The sequence below is a fragment of the Narcine bancroftii genome, chromosome 6, assembly GCF_036971445.1.
Source record: "Narcine bancroftii isolate sNarBan1 chromosome 6, sNarBan1.hap1, whole genome shotgun sequence".
Taxonomy (NCBI): domain Eukaryota; kingdom Metazoa; phylum Chordata; class Chondrichthyes; order Torpediniformes; family Narcinidae; genus Narcine; species Narcine bancroftii.
Genome location: NC_091474.1, coordinates 76815617 through 76839816, shown reverse-complemented (window position 1 = coordinate 76839816; position 24200 = coordinate 76815617). Strand labels below are relative to the sequence as shown.

General features: G+C 44.0%; 1 long non-coding RNA gene across 1 annotated transcript; it reads left to right on the top strand.

The window, feature by feature from the left end:
• Positions 1–621: 621 nt before the first annotated feature.
• On the top strand, positions 622–19187 carry LOC138737534 (uncharacterized). The gene is made up of 4 exons (XR_011341003.1): positions 622–749; positions 15587–15666; positions 16516–16719; positions 18919–19187. It is a non-coding gene; the product is annotated as an uncharacterized lncRNA (long non-coding RNA).
• Positions 19188–24200: the final 5013 nt, after the last annotated feature.

Genomic DNA, 24200 nt, shown 5'->3' with positions numbered 1-24200 from the left:
TGCTTGAGACCATGGACAGACGTGTCAGCAAGGGAATTGGGTGGGGAAATGAAATGGGTGGCCTCTGTTACAGCGGACAGAGCCGAGGTGCTCAATAAAGCAATCTCCCAGTCTGCGTCTCGTCTCTCCGATGTAGAGGAAACCAAAAAGGGAGCACCAGATGCACTAGACGACCACCCCCACAGATTCAAGTGTTGCTTCACTTGGAAGGGGCCCAGAATGGTGGTGAGGGAGGAGGTGTGGGTGCAACTGGAGCATCTCCTGCGGTCACAGGGTTAGGGGCCAAGGGAGCGATTCGTGGGGAGGGAGGAGTGGACGAGGGAGTCATGGAGGGAATGGACCCTGCGGAGAGGGGAAGATCTGTCTGGTGGTGAATCAGTCCTTTCCTTCTGAGCAGCACCATGTGATACTTTATTCTCATCTGAGAGAAAAAGACAGTTGTCATCTAGAAAGGAGCATCATCAAGAATGCAGCACTCTTTTAATCCTGCGCCAGAGACTCAACTTAGAGATTTAGATTTATTTACTGGACTCGTTTATGATTGTCATGTGTACCGAGATATGGCAAAAAAGCTTTCCTGATGCTCAGATATCCATTTGTTCCTTTTTTTGAAACAGCCTTGGATTCCCTCTCTCTGCATCATATCAGGCTTCGGCATTATACCTTGCCGGAGTGCAGCATTCAACAGTAAGATAAGACACGACTGAAGTCTACTCACCTCCTTGATGAAACCAAGGTCATGTTACTGTGTAAGAGGCACTTTACTCCAGTTGAATATACCGACATTGTCAAATCCAGGAGGGAAGTGATTGGGGAATTTTAACATTTGACAACCATGCTCCATGCTGTCACACCTGTACAGGGTCTTCATTGTTAAAATCTCAGTGCTGAGGGCTGCCATACTGCCGGAGTCCAATCATATTTCCACTGAGCTATTTCTGCCTTGCCCGAGTTGCTTGCAACTTGGTTGGCACTGTTAGGATGTCGCTATCATAACGTGAGCGACCTGGGTTCAAATCTGACGTTGTCTGTTAAGACACAACGCTGTAGAAACTCAGCAGGTCAAACCATGTACTTTATAGAGCAAAGATAAAGATACAGAACCAACGTTTCGGGCTTGAGCCCTTCATCAAGGTATGAAAAAATGTCGGCCGGCGCTCAAACAAAATAGTGGGGGGTAGAAGGGCAGGGGGAGGAGCACAAAAGGAGAAAGCCTTCTGCCCACCCATAAATTGGAGGAGCAACATCTAATATTCTGTCTTGCCAATCTCCAGCCAGATGGCATCAACATTGACCTCCCTGGTTTCTGCTGGCCCACTCCCTGTTTTTCCTCTCTCTTGTCCATCTCTCTGTTTTCTTTCCTCCAACTCTCTACTCTCTTCCCTCTCCATTGACAGAGCCATCCCTCCTCCTCCTCCTGTTTGGCGGTGTGACCCCCCCCCCCCCTATCCACCTATTACCCCCTGCCTGTGGGACCGTGCTCCTCCCCCTGCCCCTCCCCACACACGATCTTCTTCAGGCACCTGTCCACATTTTGTCCATACCTTGATGAAATGTAGGTTATGTATCTTTACCTTATCTATGCTGTTTGACCTGCTGAGTTTCTCCAGCATTGTTCTTTTACATCAATCACAGTGTCTGCAGACTTTCATGTTTTACTGCTGTTTGTACGAATTATGTATGTTCTCCCCGTGACCTGCATGGGTTTTCACCAAATACCCAGGTTTCCTCCCCCTCTCCAAAACGTACGGAATTTATAGGTTAATTGGATGCAAATGGATGACTCTGGAGTCAAGGCCAGAAGGGCCTTCTGCCATGGTGTATCGTTAAAAAAAATTTAAAACATTAAAAAGCCCCCACCTTTGCTTCTCATCTGACTTCTATCTTGAAACAGGCTTCACGAGCCTGGAAGATGTGCCCAATCTAATTGTGGAGAGTAAAATTAAAGCAAGGGGCCATCTGGAGCTTGTTTTCTCTTTGCTGCTGCATTCAGTACTAACCACGACATCTAGTCCTTGAGGGGAAAGGAAGGCTGTGTGGCAAAAAATAGCAGCAATCAATTCATCTCTGTCCGTTCCAATTACGACATTTGCTTAAAGCTCCTGCAACACCAAAGGCATATTTGCAGAACTCAAAGCTCCCGTGCTTTGATCTGTGTTCTATCCAAATGTTTATTGACATAAGGAAACTGATGAAAATTTCTCTCCGCTTCTGATACGGCAGTCACCTTCTCTGCATCCACTCTGCTTCTACGGTGTCGTGGCTTGGATTCAGACATGAAACGTCGACGGAATATTTGACCCTGCAAATTAAAAGGACAGCAACAAACGCTGGGAACCTAAAGCAGAACAGAATGAAAAATGCAAAGTGCATTAGGAATTACTTTACAAGTAGCATCAATACCCTGTTGACCGTGCTCTTGGCGTGCCTCAGATCCACTTTACAACCAATGAGTGAATGGCTGAATGCTCCCCTTGTCCTTCATCATCAGATTATATAAAATTTACGACATTAAAGGAAACTGCTCAATCCATCCTGTCAGTGCCAGAATTACCCAGGCTCTAGTTCTGCAGTGTTGCAGGCTATAGCTCTTCAAGAAAATACCCTAGTACTTTTTGATTGGTAGGAGCCTTTTCTAAAATTAATTTCAAAATAGATTTTATTCAAGATTAAAAAAAATAAACAAGGTCTTTTCACAATTGCTGAAGCATTTTTTGCTGCAGCTAGACTTCAGGCAGCTATCCTTTCCTCCCTCTGCAAGAAGAACATCTTCCCTCTATTAATCTCGGAATCAGGAGAATATGAACCAGTCCTCATTGAGGGGTCAGTAGTGGAGAGGGTCAAGAACTTCAAATCCCTGGGTGTCAACATCTCTGAAGATCTGTCCTAGAGTCTCCAGGTTGATGCAATTAAGAAGAAGGCTCACCAACGACTCTACTTTGAAAGGAGTTTGAAGAGATTCGGTTCTTCATCAAAGACGAGAACATTTCTGCAGATATACCTTGGAGAGAATTCTGTCTGGTTGCGTCTCTGTCTGATGTGGAAGTGCCAATGCTCAGGACAGGAAAAAACTCCAGAGGGTTGTTAACTCGGCCTGCAACATCATGGGCACCAGACTTCACTCCATCGAGGACATCTACGTGAGGTGGTGTCTTAAGAAAGCAATCTTTATCATCAAGGCCATCCCCTCTTCACTATGCTATCGTAAGGAACAAGGTAAAGGAGACTGAAGACAAGCTCTCAACAGCACAAGGACAGCTTCTTCCCCTCTGCCATCAGATTCCTAAATGATCAATGAACCACAAACCCTGCCTGACTTTGATTTTTTTTTCCCTTTTCTTACACGATTTTTGTTTTGTTTTGTAAGGTGGTTTATATAAACGTCTTCACTGTGATGCTGCCACAGATCACGGATTTCATGACTTGTTCATGACAATAAATCCTGATCCTGAAGTGTGCTTCCCACTTTTTGATTCTTCCTTCAAAAGAATTGGAACGTCCCTCTTCACTCCAGCTGGATCCCTCCTCATTGTAAACACCATGCTCAACTCTCCCCTCAGCCCCATCTGCTCCAAACAGAAAACTCACACCTCCAATTTTATTTTAATGACACAGTACAGTAGAAGGCACTTCTAGGCACTTAAATCCATGCTGGCCAATTACAACCAATTAACCTACCAAATCCATACATTTTTGGAAGGTGGGAGGAAACCGGAGCACGCAGAGAAAACCCATGCAGGACACGGGGAGAAGGTACAAACTCCTTAAAACAGCACCAGATTCAAACCCAAGTCACTGGGGCTGAAATAATAACTTAAGAAATAGGAGCAGGAATCGGCCATCCGGCCCGTCGAACCTGCCCCGCCTTTCAATGTGATCCCAGCTGATCTGATGATCAGCTCATCTCCACCTACCTGCCTTTTCCTATTTCCCTTCCTTCCCCTACTATGTCGAAATCTATCCAGAATAGCATTGCGCTAACCACTACACTAATTGAGCTGCCTTGCAAGCACAATTTTCCAGGACTGTGAACATTTCTGTGAGCCCTCTCCAGTGTAATGAGGACGTTTGTAAAATGAGGATGGGAACTTCATGCAGTAAACAAGTTACATTCTAACGATTGACTTGGAGGCACAACAGTCTGGAACCTGGAACTAAAAAACAAACTGCTGGAGGAACTCAGCAGGTTCAGGCAGTGTCTGTAGAGATCGAGGGGAAGTCGACATTTTGGGTCAAGGACCTGCTTAAAGGTCGCGACCTGAAGTGCTTCCTCAGACACTGACTGACCTATTGTGTTCCTCCAGCAGGTTCATTTTTGTTGAGGTCTAACAGACGTACACGGTTTCAGCATGACCTTATTGCTCTTGTCTTCTGCACCTCAGCTCATGAAGGCAAGCACCTTGAATGTCTTCTCACTCACTCTATCAACCTTGAGCTAGATGCTCGTAAATCTGTGGAACTTGTTGCCACAGGAGGCTGTGGAAGCGAGGTCATTGGGTGTATTTAAGACAGAGATTGACAGGTTTTTGATCCGTCAGGGCATGAAGGGTTATGGGGAGAAGGCCGGGGAGTGGGACTGAGTGGATGGATCAGCTCATGATTAGAATAGCAGATCAGACTCGATGGGCCATTGGGCCTATTTCTGCTCCTATATCTTGTGATTTTGTGACAAACGTGGTATGTGTCCTGCCTGGGTCTCTCTCTCTCTCTCTCTCTCTCTCTCTCTCAGTAGGCCATCGTGTTCCTGAACAGCCACCAAATACCGACAGTTGTGATTTGTTGTAAAACCTTTTAAGGTGGAAGACAGGAGCTTTATTGAAGAAGAACATTTGACACCAATGTACAGAAGGGGACATTGGAAATGATGACTGTTTTTTGAGATAGGTTTGAAATATCTTATAGGGAGAGAAGATGCTGGAAGGACTCAGCATCTGTGGAAAAAGAAAACACTCAACATTTCAGGACAGGGACCCTTCCTCAGAACCCTCACCTGCAGGAAGAGTTGAAGGGATGGATTTGTTTAAGGATATGGATCTTGTCAGAGCTCAGTGCCTGCCCTCACAGGTGAAGTACAAACATTTGACATGAGCTTCCAAGGAGCCCTTTGGGAGTTGCGCTCGAAACAATGAAATTAAAGAACACCCTTGGAAAACAAGGAAAATCTGAATGGGAAACCCCTGGGTAAATCGTCAGTTTCACTGGAAGGTTGCGACCAGCAACTTGAGAAGAATGTGCAGAGGAAACCACTGTGTGCCCATGAAGGATTCATTAACACCTCTGAACACAGAATATAAATGGCGTGGAATCCTACTGGAAGTAATTTTCAAGAGTGAAGTAAAAGCAATAAATTCTAGGGAATTAGTAAAGATTTCACGATATGTTGTTTTAAATGAGGGAGAGACACAACTTTTAATTTTGATAAGTGAGTTCTATTCTGCAGCACGTTAGAAATAATCCCCCTCTCTTCTGCATCTTCTGCCAGAATGCATTTGTTTAATCATCTTGGTATAAATTTGCATTTTTGTCAAAACTTAATATAGTGAGCAATAAGAATAATTTCAAACTCAGAGCCAAGGGAACACATCAAGGGATCAGCAGTGGAGAGGGTAAAGAACTTCAAATCTGGGGTATTATCTCTGACCTCCCAGGCAACGTGATCCTGAAATATGCTCGCCAGCAGCTATACTTTCTGAGGAATTTGAGGAGACTTGCAAATTTCCACTGTTGTACTGTGGAGAGCATTCGGACTGGTTGCATCACTGTCTGGTATGGAGGTGGCAATGCACAGGACAGGAAAAGGCTACAGAGGGTTGTGAACTCAGCCAGGGCCATCACGGGCATCAGACCACTCTATCGAGGACATCTGTAAGAGGCGGTGTTTTAAGAAAGCACCCTCTATCCTGAAGGACCCCCACCTCCCAGGCCAGGCCCTCTTTGCTACCATCAGGAAGGACATGCAGAGGCTTAAAGATGAACATCCAATGGTACCAACAACTTCAATCCCTCTGGACAATGAAACCACAGACACTACCTCACTTCTTTTCTTCTTTTACATGGATTAATTATTTTTTTTAATGTAATTCATGGCAATTTGTGCACCTTGTAATGTTGCCATGAATCAACACATTTTGTGACTCATGTTCATAACAATAAATTCTCATTCTGATCCAGATTCAGGATAAGATCTGGAGGCAGTCACAAGGCAGTGCTGTCATTGATCTCACAGAGAGGTCCTTGCAGAGATGTCTGTGGTGAGAACTGCCCCTCTCTCGATGCTGATTGTCCATTGTCAAGTGACAGTCAAAAGGGATTCAGTCATCAGCACCGATGCCATAAAGATGGCTGACTTATCTCACTGATGAATTATTACAGGCAGCGGCAAACATCTTAAAATTGGGAATGATGACCATTTAAACAAGTACCGCCAAATTATACCCAATTATCCCTCAGCCCCCGGTACATTTTGAAGGGTGAAAGGGGTCCAGAGCACCCGGAGGAAATCCACTCAGACACGGGGAGAAAGTACAAACTCCTTACAGATAGCACGGGATTGGAACCTGGGTTGCTGGCGCTGTAACAGCGTTGCCTAAATGTGCCGCACACAACTTTTAACAATTGCTTTTACAGTGCAAAATGAAATTGGAACTTGTGCAAATGATTAGAGAAGCCAAACCATCATAAAAAACAAATTAACATTTTAAAATACATACCATTTAAGTGAGGGTATAACAATCCACATGTACAAAGTCGGATTCTACTAAGGCCAGCTTTTGCTGAGCAGTAATTATGACTTAGCATGCCATTAAAAACTCCTTTCCCTTTTGTAAAAGAAATAATATTTATTAAGAACAGTATTTTACAATTTCTCCACTTGAGAAATATATTCTCATTCAAGTGATTTCCCTTCATTGGGATGGGAAGATGCATTAACTTTGCATTTATCAGGTTAACTTCCAAAATGCAAAGATTCAGCTTTGAAACAGCTTTGCACCCAGACAATCAGCTTCCCGCCAAGGAGAGCTGGCAGAGGAAGCGTGACCCTAAAATTCAAATGGTGTCCCTGAATCCAAAATGAATGAATGTGAACTCTTTTACTGTAATTTGCCTGTGTTCAAAGTTCTGATTTACTCTCGCCACGACATCATCCTGAGATTCTTTACCCTACGTCGAGGCAGAATCACCACTTACTGGTAATGCTCAAAATAACTCAAGAAGATATGTACACAAATACAGAAATGTAATCGAACAGATTGAGCAATACAGAGAGGAAAAAAAAATCAATAAACTCCAAGTGTCCTTATTCGAGTCCCTGATTGAGTTTGTGGTTGAGGGGTCTGATGGTGGAGGGGTAGCAGGTGTTCCTGAACCTGCTGGGGTGAGTCTTGTGGCACCTAGACCTCTTTCCTGATGGCGGCAGTAAGAACAACACATGTGCTGGGTGGTGTGGGTCCTTGATAATTGCTGCTGCTTTCCAACGGCAACATTCCCCATGGATGTTCTCGATGGTGTGAGATGGGTGATGTGGAGTTCTTGTCCTTGGATGTAAAGAACCAAAGGATTCTGGGACAGAAGAGGATCATCCTGCCCATCATGACCATGCTATCTATTTATTTATCTCTGCCTATCTATTTATTTATTTACGTCTATGTTTGAATACTTGTCCTGCATATGTCTTGTTTGTCTGTCTGTGTATTACGTCTGGTTGTGTGTCCTTATGTTTTGCACTGAGGACTGGAGAACGCTGTTTCATCAGGTTGTACTTGTACAATCAGATGACAATAAACTTGGCTTGGCTTGACTTGACTTGACATGACATGCCTTTCCTGAGTGAATGGAATGCTCATCCTTCAGGCTACTATGCCAGAGTGTAATGGAGTCTTCAAAATCTCTTCATTCACTGATGCTTTCTTTCTGGAATCCTAGATTAATCGATGCCATTGGTTGTGATGGAGCCTCTTCTTTATATTGTGCAATTAATGTGATCTTACTGCGTTATTTAAACATGTCGGCAAATTAGTAAGGGGGTACAAAATATGGGTAGATGTTTTAGCAGGTTTCCTCATTCAGAAATATTTGAATGCATCTCCTTGATGTCTACAACATATACAATTCACTGAGTTTCGGTAATTTTGTTTAAATCATCTGCTTTGAATTCTATTTTATGCTATGTTCCTCAACTGAGCTTTTATTTGCACCATTTAAGTAATTTCAGCTTTTTTTCTGAACAAAAATAAGCTGTTAAATTTTCAGGAACAAAAACAGAAAATTAATGGAAATACCCAATGAGGCAGCACTTGGGAAGAGAGAAACAGAATTAACATTTCTAGCTCAAACTTTCCATAGAGCCATAGAGACTACAGGACAGAAGCAAGCACTTTCGGCCCTTCTAGTCTGTGCTGAACCTTTTTTTGCCTTGTCCCACTGACCCTCACCCAGTCCATAGCCCTCTATACCTCTCCCATCCATGAATCTGTCTTAAATGTTAAAATTGAGCCTGGATTCACCACTTCAGCTGGCACCTCATTCCACACTCCCACCACTCTCTGTGTGAAGAAGTGCCCCCTCATGTTCCCCTAAACTTTTCCCCTTTCACCATTAAACCATGTCCTCTGATTTGCATCTCACCTACCCTCAGTGGAAAAAGCCTACTACGTTTAATCTGTCTGTCCCCTTCATAATTTTAAATACCTCGATCAAATCTCCCCTCATTCTTCTATGCTCAAGGGAATAAAGTCCTAACCTGTTTAACCTACCCCTGCAACTCAGTCCCTAAAGTCCAAGCAACATCCGCGTAAAACTGGACTCTTTCTGCCTCATTGCTATCTTTCCTGTAGTTAGGTGACCAAAACTGCATACAATACTCCAAATTTGGTTTCACCAATGTCTTATACAATTTTACTATAACATCCCAACTCCTATACACAATATAACATCCCAGCTCATATACTTCATTGAAATATCTCTATCAGAACACTGATGAGAAACATGAAATCTATTTCTCTCTGTATAATGTGAGCCTAACTCAGATTTCTGTCGATTGTTGTATTGAATTAGTTGAATGTGGAGTAAGTTCTCAGTGTGATCCTTTGAGTCCAAATATCAGAAGATTCTGACCTTCTGACTGTTCGATAAGTAGCAGCAGGCATGGCGGGCTTGCTGACTGGGGAAACTGGAGAATGAATTTGCTGATAATTTGAACCATGTGGTGTTCCATGCTCTTTAAAAAATTGATTGATTTTGTTTACCTTTCAGGGGTGCTTTGAAGAGATAAAAAATTAATTGAGTATTTAATGAAGATAACTGAGTTTATCCCACAATGCGTTGTTAAATAACACATGACAATTTCCACATTGGTGCACAGATTGGTGTAGCGGTTAGCGCAACGCTGTTACAGCACCAGCGATTGGGACCAGGCTTCGAAACCCGCACTGTAAGGAGTTTGTACGTTCTCCCCGTGTTTGCATGGGTTTTCCCCGGGGCACCTATTTCTTCCCACTGTTTGAAACACACCAGGAGGTGTAGGTCAATGGGGTGTAAATAAGGAGGCACGGATTGAACAAGACTAAAGACTGGCCAGCAGAGAGGTGACCAATAAAGATGTAAATTGGGTATGATGTGTGTTTTTACTATAATCACAGCATCATCTGACTTTCATGTTTCACTCAGTTTGTGGATGAAGCAGATATTTAAAATTTCATGGCACCAAGATTTGGCCTCGACTGACTGAAATTTTTTCACCTTTTTTTAAACCAAATGAAAGCAGAATGGCATGGATAAAAAGCAAAGAGGCACACTAGAAAGATAAAACATTACTGACATTTGTTTTAAATATGTAAAATAGAAAACAACATATTAAATCTTGTAGCGGTAGGTACCAAGGGAAGTGAAATGAGACTACATGCTGTCAGTCGCTTCTACTTCCAACGGTTTATTTTTGAAAAGCCTGTGTTTGAGCACACAAGAAGATGCGCTCAGCGGTGCCATCTTGACTGCCGCGGCCATAACAGTGCAGAGCTGGTTCGCCTGCATCTCGATGTGCGCCCCCACAAGCTAATGTTAAAATGTAATGACCAATAAAATGCAATGTTGTATTTTTTTTTTCATTTTCTGGCCCTCAAAAATTTTCATTTGATGAATGACAAAGCAATAAGGGCAACATAGTAATGCAGGAAGGTGAGTTGATGTCTTGTACTTAATCCTGACATTTGGTGCTGTCTTTGTGGAGTTTGCATGCTCTCCCTGCAGCTCTGTGGTTTTCTCCAGGTGCCATGGCTTCCCCCACATCCCAGGCCAGTTAGTTAATCGGCTGTTGTCATTTGCCTCCAGCAAGTGTGGAATGGTTAGTGTAGCAGTTAGTGCAATGATGTTACAGTGCCAGTAACCAGGGTTCGAATCCAGCACTGTCTGCAAGGAGTTTTTAACGTGCTCCCTGTGTCTGTGTGGGTTTCCTCCTGGTGCTCTGGCTTCCTCCCACCCTTCCAAACATACCAAGGTTGCAGATCAATTGGGTGTAATTGGGCAGCATGGGCTCGTGGGACAAAAGGGCCTGTTACTGTGCTGTAGGTCTAAATTAAAGAATGTAAGAAATAGGAGCAGGAATGGCCTCTTCTGCCCCAGACGTCTGCTATGTGACACTATATCTTCACATTCAGCCGATCATTGTCTCAGCTGTAAGTTTCTGCTGACCTTCACACCCCTTGATTTCTGTTGTCTGAAAGTATCAGAGGATGTTTTAAAAAAATTAAATGTAAACATACTGCATGGTAACAGGCCCTTTCTTAGCCCACAACCCCCTGGTGCCCAATTACACCCAATTGACGTTCATCCTTGGTAGTTTTGAATGGTGAGAGGAAACCCATGCAGAGATGGGAAGAACAGACAAACTCCTTGCAGACAGCGCAGCAATCGAACAGTGATCCCGATTGCTGGTGCTAGAACATCATTGTACTAACCATACCACCTTTATTTACCTTCGAAGACTCCACATTTATATCTCTCTAGGGTAGAGAATTCCAAGGTTCATAATGCTCCTAGAGAAGGATTTCCTCCCAATCTCAGTCAGGTGTGATTCATCCAGTAGGCTGGCAGAAGTGTAGTGGTCCGAAGGGCTTCTTTCTAGGCTGCATGACTCTCTCCTGTCCCTTCACCAGGGGAAATGTCATCTCAGCATCCACACCTGCCCTGTCAAGCCCACCTGAAACCTTGTGTTTCAAAGAAATCGCCTCATTCTTCTAAACTCCAGAGAGGAAAAGAGGGAGAAAATTTCAGTCACATTTTAAGAAACAGTCACAATGGTTTAATGAACTACAGCAGGAAATGTTTCTACTGAGATCGGAAAGTAAAGCAATTATGATTGAATAGAAAAGAAAGCATGAAGCTAAATGGAAAGTGATGGGAACTGATTTTCAGAATCGAATCGTTGATGCTGATCAATCTTGCAAATCACTTGAAGTAATTTGACAAAGTTCCAGTTGAGGGACTTCTAATTAAACAAAAAAACAACATGGATTCAAGGCAGGAGAGACTGCTTAGTGGATAGGGAATACCTGTGAACCATTGTATCAGTCTGACGCATGGCATCAAGCAGAACGGTCCAGAAATTGATGTTTGGACATGTGGAGATCGAACCACCCATGTGCATCCAGCTACGGGCAACACAGAACAGGAACGGTCCCTTCAGCCCATGTGTCTGTGCCGAACATGATGTACAAATCAAATTAAAAGCCTTCTGTTTGAACCTGATGGATATTCCCAGTCTCCACTCCCCATCCCCTGGATATTCATGTGTCTATCTGAAAATCTCTTAAAGCCAACTATTGTATCTGCTTCCACCAATACTCCTGGTAGCCCATTCCAGGCACCCACCACTCTCTGTGTAAAATATTTGCCCTGCACACCTCCCTTAAACTTCCACACCCTCACCTTAAATTGATGACCTCTGGTGTGCGATGATTTTGTCCTGGGGAACAGATCCTGACTGCTCACCCCATGAAGCCTTTGAAGATTTTCTGCACCACCATCAGGTCTCCCCCTCAATCTCCAAGAATTTCATGGTGAGCCTTGAATAAGAGGAGCAGTCAAAGCACAAGGTCAACAAATGCTTTGTGAAGGAACCTGGATCAGTTATGCAACTGAGAGATGTTGATAAATGTAAAACGTTCCACATACCATGCACATGTTTTCATCCCTCACTTCCACTGTGTGAAATGATTTTATAGGGGAATGGAGAACTAACTATTCGCACAGTAAAATAATCACTGCTCAGGTTTTACAGTACATTTATAAGAACATACAAAGTGCACGATATGAAAATGTGGTTGATTTCTAAAGCAGTAGGTTTGCTTTGTGTTCATGCTCTCCAATCAGATGGTACACAAATGTCTCAGGATTTTCTTTATATATAATTCATTCAAGTCAAGTTTATTTCATCTGATTGCACAAGTACAACTTGTTGAAACAGCATTCTCTGGTCCTCAGTGCAAAACATACAGACAATCAACCAGACATAACACATGTACAGACAAACAAGACATATCCACGACAAGTAGTTTATCTATACAAATAAATAAATAAATAATGTTTGATTTTTTTTTACATATGAGAGTCTTGAATGGTTAGTGCGAGTAGTTCCTTTGGTCGTTCAGCATTCTCACTGACCGTGGGAAGAAGCTGTTCCTCAGCCTGGTGGTGCTGGCTCTGATACTCCTGCAGGGTGGAAGGGGTTCTCAATGATTTTGCGAGCCCTCTTCAGACAATGACCCCCGTAGGTCACATTGATGGTGGGGAGGGAGACTCCAGTGATCATCTCTGCCACTTTTATTGTCCTGTGGATTGATTCACAGGATGTGGATATCGCTGGCAATTTATTTGTCCTCCTTTAATTGCACCTGAGCAGAATAAGCAATCAAATGCAACGGAGGGTCCAGAGTCCCTTACTGGGTAAGGATGGCAAAGCTTCTTCTCCAAAGAGCATCACTGAACTGGATGGAGTTTTACAATCCGGAGTTTTCACCGTTGAAATTGACAATAAAAGGAGCCATAACTAAGAATGGTTTTAGTTCCACAGTTGTTGCAAAATAAATATAAACAGGAGCAAACAAAGAGAAGCTGGAGGGGTTCAGCAGGTCAGGCGGCATCCATGGAGAGAAATAGACAACCAACATCTAGTGTTTCAAAAGAGTCCTCAGCCAAAACGTTGACTGTCCATTACTCTCCATGGGCGCTCCCTGACCTGCTGAGCTCCTACACCTAATGTTTGCTCAGGTTTGCAGCATCTGCTGTTCCCTCGTTTCTCCAAAATATAAATGGGGGTAGGCCATTCTGCCCATTGTACCTGTTCCAATAGTCAAAACAATTGTGGCTGATCTTTAATTCACTGCCTCTCTTCTGCAATGATTTTATACCTCTTGCTTTTCTTAATATCTAAGAATCTATCTCTCTTCTATATTTTAAATTCTGGTTGGCATCATCTCTGCCACTTTCACTCTCTTTATGGACCAGAGTTCTGGTTTTAATCACTTCACTGCGAATCTCCCCTTCCTAATCCTTTCTTGGCACTGAAATGACACTGTGTTCAACTTAAATGGGGCAAGGTATTGTATTGTATGTACATGAGTATTTCCCAAATCCTTTTGATTTCTGTTATTTTTTTCAATTTAGGGATATAGCATGCTAACAGGCCCTTCCAGCCCACGAGCCCACGCCGCCCAACTACACACATGTGACCAATTAACCTACCAACCCTATGCGTCTTTGGAATGAGGGATGAAACCGGTGCACCCAGAGGAAAGCCATGCAGTACATGCGAGGAGAATGTGCAAACTCCCTAAAGATATTGCTGGCTTCAAACTGGGGTCACTGGCATTGTATTAGTGTTGTGCAAGGTGTGAATAAGGCGTGAAGCTCAGTCCTGGGGATGAGGGACCCACACATTGTGAGTACAGTCCCCACGGTGGCAGACAGTGCCATTCACATTGTATAACATGCTGTCTCCAGCAGCTGTCCTCAACCTTTTTTCAGCTACGAGGGACTCTGCTGAAAACTTATGGCCCCCCCTTCCATGTGAAGCAGTAAAGTTTTGGTTTCTTCCGTACTTCTTCTGCCTACATAAACAACATAAAAATATTATGTATCATAAGATGAAAAGAAAACAAGGCTGTGTGTATGTTTTACTTGTGTAAAAGTTGGTCTTGTGTAAAAAGTCAACCCTCTATTTTTGGCCAAAAAATCTGGAATTTTTCATATATCTGGTGTAAAAGTCAATGCGAGCCTCTCACTCCGCCCTGGAATCCCACAGGACAGAGTTCCCGGCACCTCGATCATGAACTCTCACCTCGGCTCCAGCTGCCGGCAGACCAGAGCTCCCGATGCCTTTGGCGTCCCAGATACTTACCGTGGTCTCAACAACCCCCCCCCCCCCCCGAACCAGCGTCCACGCCGACTCCCTCCCCTGATCCTACTCCAGCCTCGGCCTCTGTAAGGCTGACACATTTGGATACCTTGTCTTCTGGATCCCACAGGCTCATCATCCCCCCCCTCCCATCATCACTCCTTCCCCTTCCCTATCCCCTCACACCTCTCCCTACTCAACCCCATCTCCTCCTTTGAGCTCTCCCTTTCTTCCCACTCCCCCCAACCCTTTGTGTCTGCCGACTGCAGATTTTAGTCTTTTACTCGTTTGGTTTTTGTTACCTGGTAGGTTGTGTGTTTTGATGTGCAGACTATTATTACTTTAATTCATTGAGCTTTGGTTCTTTGCTCATTTAGAAATAATTTGGGCTTCTGCTTCCGATGCAGTATTTTGGATTCTAGTCTAAATTACAGCCCCTCAAAAATAGTATCCATGTAATAGTCAACCTCTTAAATTTAACATTAAATAATGTTCCACAAAATTCACCTTTTACACGATTATATGTGGTAAATGTGCTGCATCCCCCAGGAGGGCTTTAGGACGCCCTGTTGCGAACTGTTGGTTTGCAGCACTGTCGTTGTGACCTCAGGGCTCTGGTCTTCAACGAAACTCGTACATTACATGTGTATTCATTTCCTGTGTAAGTGCCTGGGAAACAATTCAATCAGTTTTGCAGTCGAGTAAGACGACAGTTATTGAACAAATATTAGAAGGAACTTTCTCAAGAAGCATGAAATCTTTAGAATATCTTGATAAATAAGATGGTTGAGGTCAGTATGTTGCTTGTGATACAGGGCGGCTCCTTAATGGAAAAGGTTAAAGTGAGCTTCAATGGGTCAAGTGATCTTGATTTTTTTTTCTTATCATCTCCTGTCAATGGAAACTTCTGGAATTTGGTGCTTGAGTAGAGGTTATAAGTGCGGATCATGGATGCTATGCCTGGAATGCTCAAGTCATCCATCATGATCCCTCAAGACCACACTTACCGATGGGCATGAAATGACAGTTCCTGCTGCTTGCTCGTAACCTTTTAAATGGAGACCACAAAATGAGCAGTGCAGCTACTCACACACAGCCCGAAATATCAGTGACAATGCAACATCGTCAGATGAGCCAGTGCTCATGTCTGTCATCCATTTCTTTGCAAATTGTAATGTGCATTTCATTTTGTTTCAGGATACAAATAGCAGCCCTGGTGAAAGCACAGGATCTCATTCCTCAACATTATTTATGTTCCTTGTTGGAAGCCTTGCTCAGTACGTTCAGATTTTAAGGTTATGAATATGTGTGGATTTGTATTTTCCAATTAAGGGTTTATGCCTTCAACCGTTCTGGTGCTGTGTGACAGATCATTAAAATATGATGCTTTGACCTTTGGACAATCATCACGCCACACGTAGCAGACTTGATTTCATTTTATTAATGTCCAACCGTATAAATTAGTGTGTGTGTGGAGGGGGGGGGGGTTGTAACTGTGTGTTTGTATGTGTGTGTGTACAGGGGTGTGTGTTTGTGTATGGGGTTTGTGTGGGTGTATATGTGTGTTTATGGATGTGTGTATGTGTTTGTGTGTTTGTGTGAGTGTATGTATGGGGGGTGTGGGTGTGTGTGTTTGTATATGCGTGTGCTTGTTTATGGGGTTGTGTGTGGGTGTAAATGTGTGTGTAGGTATGTGAGTATGTATGTGTATGTATGGGTGTGTGTATGTGTGCGTTTGTATGTGTTTGTGTGTGGGTGTAAATGTGTGTTTATGGATGTGTGTGTGTTTGTGTGTTTGTGTGAGTGTATGTATGGGGGTGTGGGTGTGTGTGTTTGTATATGCGTGTGCTTGTTTATGGGGTTGTGTGTGGGTGTAAATGTGTGTGTAGGTATGTGAGTATGTATGTGTATGTATGGATGTGTGTATGTGTGCTTTTGTATGTGTTTGTGTGTGGGCGTAAATGTGTGTGTATGTATGTGAGTGTGTGTATACGTATGGTGTGTGTGTGTGTGTGTGTGTGTGTGTGTGTGTGTGTGTGTGTGTGTGTGTGTGTGTGTGTGTGTGTGTGTGTGTGTGTTGATCCACATGCACCGATTAATTTGAGCTCTGGATTTCAAAACTCTAGGTTGTGCAGGAGATGTGCTAAAATCCCAGAAAATAGAGCAGGTCTGTGTCATTTGGCCCTTGAGCCTGCTGCACTGTTCACTGCTTTAATGGCTGATCTGATGCAACAAACAATCTTCTGGAGGAACCATCAGTAGCATCAAACGGAGAAAAGGAATGATCCACGATTCGGGATGGACCCCTACGTCAAGCAATGGCCATTGTGGTAAGGACAATGTTGGAGGGGACTGGTGAACCAGCGAAAGCTGAAGGATGATGGACAGAGGCAGTTGACTGGTTGGGGGGAGGGTGGGGTAGAGACAAGAGAGAGAATAAAAAAGGGGATCAGGACATCATCCGCTGTTGGGGAAGGACAGATGGGACTAGGTAGGACCTGAAGAGAGGAGGGGGAGAGACAAAAGATAGACAAAATCTTCAGGCACCTGTACCTTTCTCCCGATCATTAAAATGCAGAGGCTGGACACAGTCAGAGGAAACGACCTCTGACCTGAAAGTGACAGAGTCTAAAAGGTCTGATCCCCCTTTTAAACAAAGACAAGGTAACCTGGCACATTCCCTGGTGCCCTCCAGGTTGATATACATTTTTCAGGTGGTTCCTCGGGGGTCGAGGATCCCTCGTTTCCACTCTGCTCCCCATTCCCTGCCCTCAGCCATGATTCCTGGCGGGAGAGTGCCTTGCAGTGGGGAGGAGCACGCCACAATCAAACAACCCACTCAGTTGGGCCCCATCTGCCCCACCCCTGGCAGCTTGCGGACTGCGTGTGGGACTTATCACCCACTTTGGACCCACAGAGTGGAGCAGAAACTAAAGGGGCCATGGAGTATGTATTCATCTAGAGCAACAATTTTCATTGGGGAAAAATGGCTCCCCTGAGGGCCACAATACATTGTGGCGGGGGGCACTATAGACTGAAATCATATCATATTTATGTTTTTTATGTAGTCAGTAGAAGTACGGAGGAAACCAAATGAGTTACAGGGAAAGATTCAACACATTAGGACATTATTTCCTGGAACATAGAAGAATGAGGGGAGATTTGATAAGGTATTCCACCATTCAATAAGATCAAGGCTGATCTGATCTCCATCTTCCTGGCTTTTCCCTTCAATCACCTACCATGTAAAAATCTATTCCATTTTGTCTTAAATATACTTACTGAGCTCACCTCCACTCCTTCAATGGGCAGAGAATTGCACAGATTCACCAACCTCTGGGAAAAACAGTTCCTCCTCATCTCCGTCCTACATTTTGAAGCTATGCCCCCTTGTTCTCATCTCACCTACCAGTGGAAAAACCTTCGATCCTTTGTATTCCTTTCATAATTTTATGTTTCTAGATGTCCTCTCAATTGTTCTGATTTCCAGTGTGTACAGTCCCAGGCAACTCAATCTCTCCTCACGTGTAATCCCATCATCTCTGGAATCAATCTAGTGAACCTCCTCAGTACTGACTCCAAGGCCAGTGCATCCTTCCTCAAGTAAGGAGACCAGAACTGCATGCAGTTCTCCAAACCCTGAACAGCTGAAGCATACCCTCCCTGCTCCTAAACTCAATCCCTCTACCAATGAGGGATAGCCAGCCTTCCTGATAGCCAGCTGCACCTGCAAACTAACCTTTTGCATTCACACACAAGCCTTCTCAAGTCCTTCTGCTCGGCAGCATGCTGCAATTGCTTGCTATTTAAGTAATATTCTGATCTTCCATTTTCTCTTCCAAAAAGAATAACCTTATATTTACCAACATTGAACTCTATCTGCCAGACCCTTCCCCACTCACTATCCATATTCCTCTGCAGACTCTCTGTATCTTCTGCACAGTTTGCTTTTTGCTCTCAAGTTATTCATCAGCAAACTTAGATACACTACACGCAGATCCCTCTTCTAGATCAATTGCGGGCACAGTACGGACACCCTGCTCACCAACCAGACAAAGACCCTTGTACCCCAACTCTCTGCTTTCTTTTGGTTAACCAATCTTCTGTTTGATGACAGCGGCAACAAACAGTAATCTGGAGATCTCGGAGAAGGTAGAATTTTCTCCCCATTTGATTTAGTATTTAGGGCTGCAGAACCTGTAAGCTGCTGAGACAGCCGTTCAGCCCTGCACCTGACGTGAAAAACACCTATGCTGAGTTTGCACGTTCTCCTCGAGACGACAGGGGTTTGGTCTGAGGGTTCCATTTTTCTCCAACATCCTGAGGGTAAGCTGGTTGGTAGGTTACATGACCACTATAAAATTAGGGTGAGTGGTAAAATCCGAGGAGAATCGATGTGTAGGATACAATGAGTAACGAACAGAACTTGATGTCGAGGCAATCACAAAGAAGGCTCACCAGCAGCTATATTTTGTTAGGAGTTTCAGGAGATTTTGTATGTCATTGAAAACCCTTGCATATTGTGACAGGGGTACCGTGGAGAGCATTCGGACTGGTTGCATCACTGTCTGGTATGGAGGTGCCAATGCACAGGACAGATGCAGGAGGGCATGGGGTCAGGGGCGCTGCCATCACCCAACGTCGTGAGAGAGATACGTACCACAACTATCAAGTGCAGGAACAGATTTGGAATTGAAAGTACCTGTTCATCATCTCCTCCTGTGTGTTAACTTTTACTCATGAGCTTATGTAGTTATTTTTATTATTGTGTATAGTACTGTATTATTCCCTGTATTATTAGTATGTGTTGTATTATTAAGCCTAAAATTCTTAGTGTTTTCGTAAGTATTTTATATGCATATAAAGGTAAAATATATACTATATACTTAGATAAACATTTGACTAACTGATGCTAAATAAAGACCGAATGTATCTGTTCTGACTTACATACAAATTCGGGCAACGGAACTCATTTTTAACCCAGGGACTGCCTGTACTTGCAAAATAACTAACCTGTAGTGAGCGGCCACGATCCTCTCCAAGAGAACAAAAGATTGCAAATGTAATCTGCCTCCAGTCTCTTGCTACTCAGCCACAAGTGAATATATCTCATGAAAGAGTTTCCTCGAACCTTTGCAGCCATCTCATAGAAATAGGTTAAGGATCGGAAGGTTTGTTCTGTTTTGTAAGTGCTTTATTTGAAGGTTTTGATGTGCTTTTGTAAACTCCAGACCCTGAAGAAGATCAAAGGAGTTTAAAGGTGGACAACTAGAATGCTTATTGATTTGTTGGATTCATTGGGTACTGAGCAGACCTGAGGGCATTTCTTTGTGTTTGATTCCAATTCTAGTTCCGGCCTCTCGATTCTCAGGCTGCGCAGTCCAATGTCTAGGAAGGGTCTCTACACTTTCAGTATTCACATCTCCCTCTCAGGGAGAATGACAAGCTGTCAACGGCACAGGAGCACTGATTCTCTGTGATGTGTCGATCAAACTGGTCTGTGTGCCCAGGGGCAAGACCCTGTCAGCAGGGGTAGGGAGAGGTGAGTGTTTGGGTGGAATGTCCCCTCCACCACACAAACTGACAAGGGAAATGTATCTTCTCAAAAATACCACTGTTGTATCTGATCCCTTTGATAAATGGGGTAGATGCCATTAAAAGTTGACACATTTCATTTTAAATTTTAGACATTCAGCACAATAACAGGCCCTTCAGGTCCACGAGCCCGTGCCACCCAATTGACTCACACCCCCCAGCCCGGTACGTTTTTAACTGTGGGAGGAAACCATAGCAGATACAGGGAGAAAGTACAAACTCCTTACCAATACACTAAGCATTTTAAGCTTAATAATACAGTATATATTAATAATACAGGGAATAATACAGTAATGTACACAGTAATAAAAGATCATGAGTGAAAGTTAACACACAGGAGGAGATGATGGACAGATGGCTACAGTACAGCTACTTTCAATTCCAAATCTGTTCCTGCACTTGAGATTTGTGGAACGCATATCTCTCATGACATTGGGCGATTACCTGGGGTTAAACGGAAGAGACTGAGAAAGGAAAAGATGCAAGAGACTGTAGAACCAAAATAAATGCTCTGCTGGATGGAACTCAGTGCGTCGGGCAGAATCTGCAGAGGCAGGGCAGTCTCTCAGGTCAAGGCCCTGAATCAGGACTGTTTGTCCAGGTAATTTGCAAAATCAAGACAAGCCCAACATGTCTGCCTAAACTGATGCCCTGTAGATCACCCAATTTTTTTGGCTATGGCCCCCTTCGGACTCTTCTTGCTGAAAGTTAATGGACCCCTTTCCCGTGAAGCAGTTAGGTTTAGAACCATACAGCACAGATACAGGCCCTTTGACCCTCTAGTCTGTGCCAAAATATTCTGCCTATTCCCATTGAACTGCACAAAGTCCACACCCCTACCATCCATGTACCTGTCCGAATTCTTCTTAAATGTTAAAATTGAGCCCACATTCACCACGTCAGCTGGCAGCTCGTTGCACACTCGCACCACTCTCTGTGTGAAGAAGTTCTCCCTCATGCCCCTTTCAGCTATAACCCATGTCCTCTGGTTTGTATCTCACCTCCCCTCGGTGGAAAAAGCCCACCTACATTTAGTAAAAACACAAAATGCTGGAGAAGCTCAGCCAGTGTTGTTTTTCCAATCCACTGTTCCTACGCTCATTTACTCTGTCAATCCCCCCTCATAATTTTAAATACCTTATCAAATCTCCCCTCATTCTTCTACGTTCCAGGGAATAAAGTTCTAATGTGTTGAACCTTTCCCTGTAACTCAGTTGTTTCCTCCGTACGATCGGAATAGCTTACAGTTGCTCCTATTTCTTACCTGGTGTTCAGACAATGCTTCCTTATTTTATTAGTTTCATTTGGTTTTGTGCTTCAGAAGGAGAGTCATGCTGCCCCATTTAGGTGTCAATGAAGCAGGTGAGATCTGTGATGGGTCCTTGACGAAGGAACCAGGGTCCAAAGCATTGGTTACCCCTAATGCTGTGTGACCTGCTGAGTATCTCCAGCATATTTGTGCATCATGCCTCGGTGGAATGGCCTTTTGCTTCAGAAACCACATGATGATGAACCTTGGTTCCAAGAAGGAAATTAAGCTGATAACTGGCCAATGTATCTTTTCACTGATTGGCCGGATGAACACAGATCGTTCATTTGATGTTAAAATGGTAGACCTCTGAAATGAGGAGGAATTTAAAGCATTCAGATACAACCACAGAGGAACGAGGGGTGGGGGGGGGGGGGGAACTCAGTGAGTCGAGCAGCATCAGAGAGAGACAAATAATGTTGATGTTCAGGGCCAGAACATTTCATTCAGACTTATTTCATTACATCTGTCAGTGGTGAAGGGTTCCAACCAGAAATGCTGATCAAGCTCAGTTTCTTTACAATAGATTTCAGATTTACTGTCGGAATACATACATGGCATTACATACAACCCTGAGATTTTTTTTCCTGCAGGCATGGCAGAATTACCACTAATTAGTAGTACAAAATAAAACTGTACACAATGTAAACAAATAAAGAAATGTAAACAAACTGTCTGTGCCATACAGAGAGGGAAAAAAATTAATAAAGTGCACAAGTCCAAGGCCTTAAATAAGCCCCTGATTGAGCTTGTTGTTGAAGGGTCTGATGGTAGAGGGGTAGCAGCTGCTCCTGGTGGTGCAATCAAAATTTTGAACCTCTCCATACTCCTCGAATCATGGACTAGCTGCATGAGTGTAAGTCATTCTTCGAACTAGGATTACTGTGAATATTTATTGTTAACCTGTGTATTTATTGCCTCTTTAAATTTAATACAATTGGTTTACTATTAAAGTTTTTCATTCTAAATACTTGCTCAGCTGCAATCAGTGCAGATTGTACAATGTGTACGACAATGAAAGTTACCATTGTAATCTCTCACTGATGCTGTTCGACCCATTGACTTCCTCCAGCAAGTTGTGTTTTTATTTTGCTTGAAGTGAATGGAATCTGAATGGAATTCCACTAGTTTGATACTTGAACTGATATAACTGTCATACATTCTGAGATTATGTGTGTGTGTGTATATATATAGGCTAGTCCACCACTCATTTTGGATCTCCCGGAGTTTGCGCTGAAGATGGCTGCATGCGCGACGGAAGGCTTGTTTCTTCTCTGGACAGGACGGCTTGTAAGGTGAGCCTGGTGGGCAGCTCGCTTCTTTCCCAGCAGCTCCTGGATTTCCTGGCTGTTTTCGTCGAACCAGTCCTTGTTTTTCCTGGAGGAGAAGCCTCGCCAAGCGAACCCAGCTCAGCGCGGACATTGGCGACTTCAGGGGTTTCTACGAGGCTCTAAAGGCTGTGTACGGCCCCTCACCCCAAGTCCAAAGCCCGCTGCGCAGCTCAGACGGCAAAGTCCTCATCAGCGACAAGATCTCCATCCTCAACCGATGGTCAGAACACTTCCAATCTCTTTTCAGTGCCAACCGCTCAGTCCAAGATTCCGCCCTGCTCCAGCTCCCTCAACAGCCCCTAAGGCTAGAGCTGGATGAGGTCCTCACCCAGGATGAGACATATAAGGCAATCGAACAACTGAAAAGTGGCAAAGCAGCAGGTATGGATAGAATCCCCCCAGAGGTCTGGAAGGCTGGCGGCAAAACTCTGCATGTCAAACTGCATGAGTTTTTCAAGCTTTGTTGGGACCAAGGAAAACTGCCTCAGGACCTTCGTGATGCCACCATCATCACCCTGTACAAAACCAAAGGCGAGAAATCAGATTGCTCAAACTACAGGGGAATCACGCTGCTCTCCATTGCAGGCAAAATCTTCGCTAGGATTCTCCTAAATAGAATAATACCTAGTGTCGCTGAGAATATTCTCCCAGAATCACAGTGCGGCTTTCGCGCAAACAGAGGAACTACTGACATGGTCTTTGCCCTCAGACAGCTCCAAGAAAAGTGCAGAGAACAAAACAAAGGACTCTACATCACCTTTGTTGACCTCACCAAAGCCTTCAACACCGTGAGCAGGAAAGGGCTTTGGCAAATACTAGAGCGCATCGGATGCCCCCCAAAGTTCCTCAACATGATTATCCAACTGCACGAAAACCAACAAGGTTGGGTCAGATACAGCAATGAGCTCTCTGAACCCTTCTCCATTAACAATGGCATGAAGCAAGGCTGTGTTCTCGCACCAACCCTCTTTTCAATCTTCTTCAGCATGATGCTGAACAAGCCATGAAAGACCTCAACAATGAAGACGCTGTTTACATCCGGTACCGCACGGATGGCAGTCTCTTCGATCTGAGGCGCCTGCAAGCTCACACCAAGACACAAGAGAAACTTGTCCGTGAACTACTCTTTGCAGATGATGCCGCTTTAGTTGCCCATTCAGAGCCAGCTCTTCAGCGCTTGACGTCCTGTTTTGCGGAAACTGCCAAAATGTTTGGCCTGGAAGTCAGCCTGAAGAAAATGGAGGTCCTCCATCAGCCAGCTCCCCACCATGACTACCAGCCCCCCCACATCTCCATCGGGCACACAAAACTCAAAACGGTCAACCAGTTTACCTATCTCGGCTGCACCATTTCATCAGATGCAAGGATCGACAACGAGATAGACAACAGACTCGCCAAGGCAAATAGCGCCTTTGAAAGACTACACAAAAGAGTCTGGAAAAACAACCAACTGAAAAACCTCACAAAATAAGCGTATACAGAGCCGTTGTCAAACCCACACTCCTGTTCGGCTCCGAATCATGGGTCCTCTACCGGCATCACCTACGGCTCCTAGAAAGCTTCCACCAGCATTGTC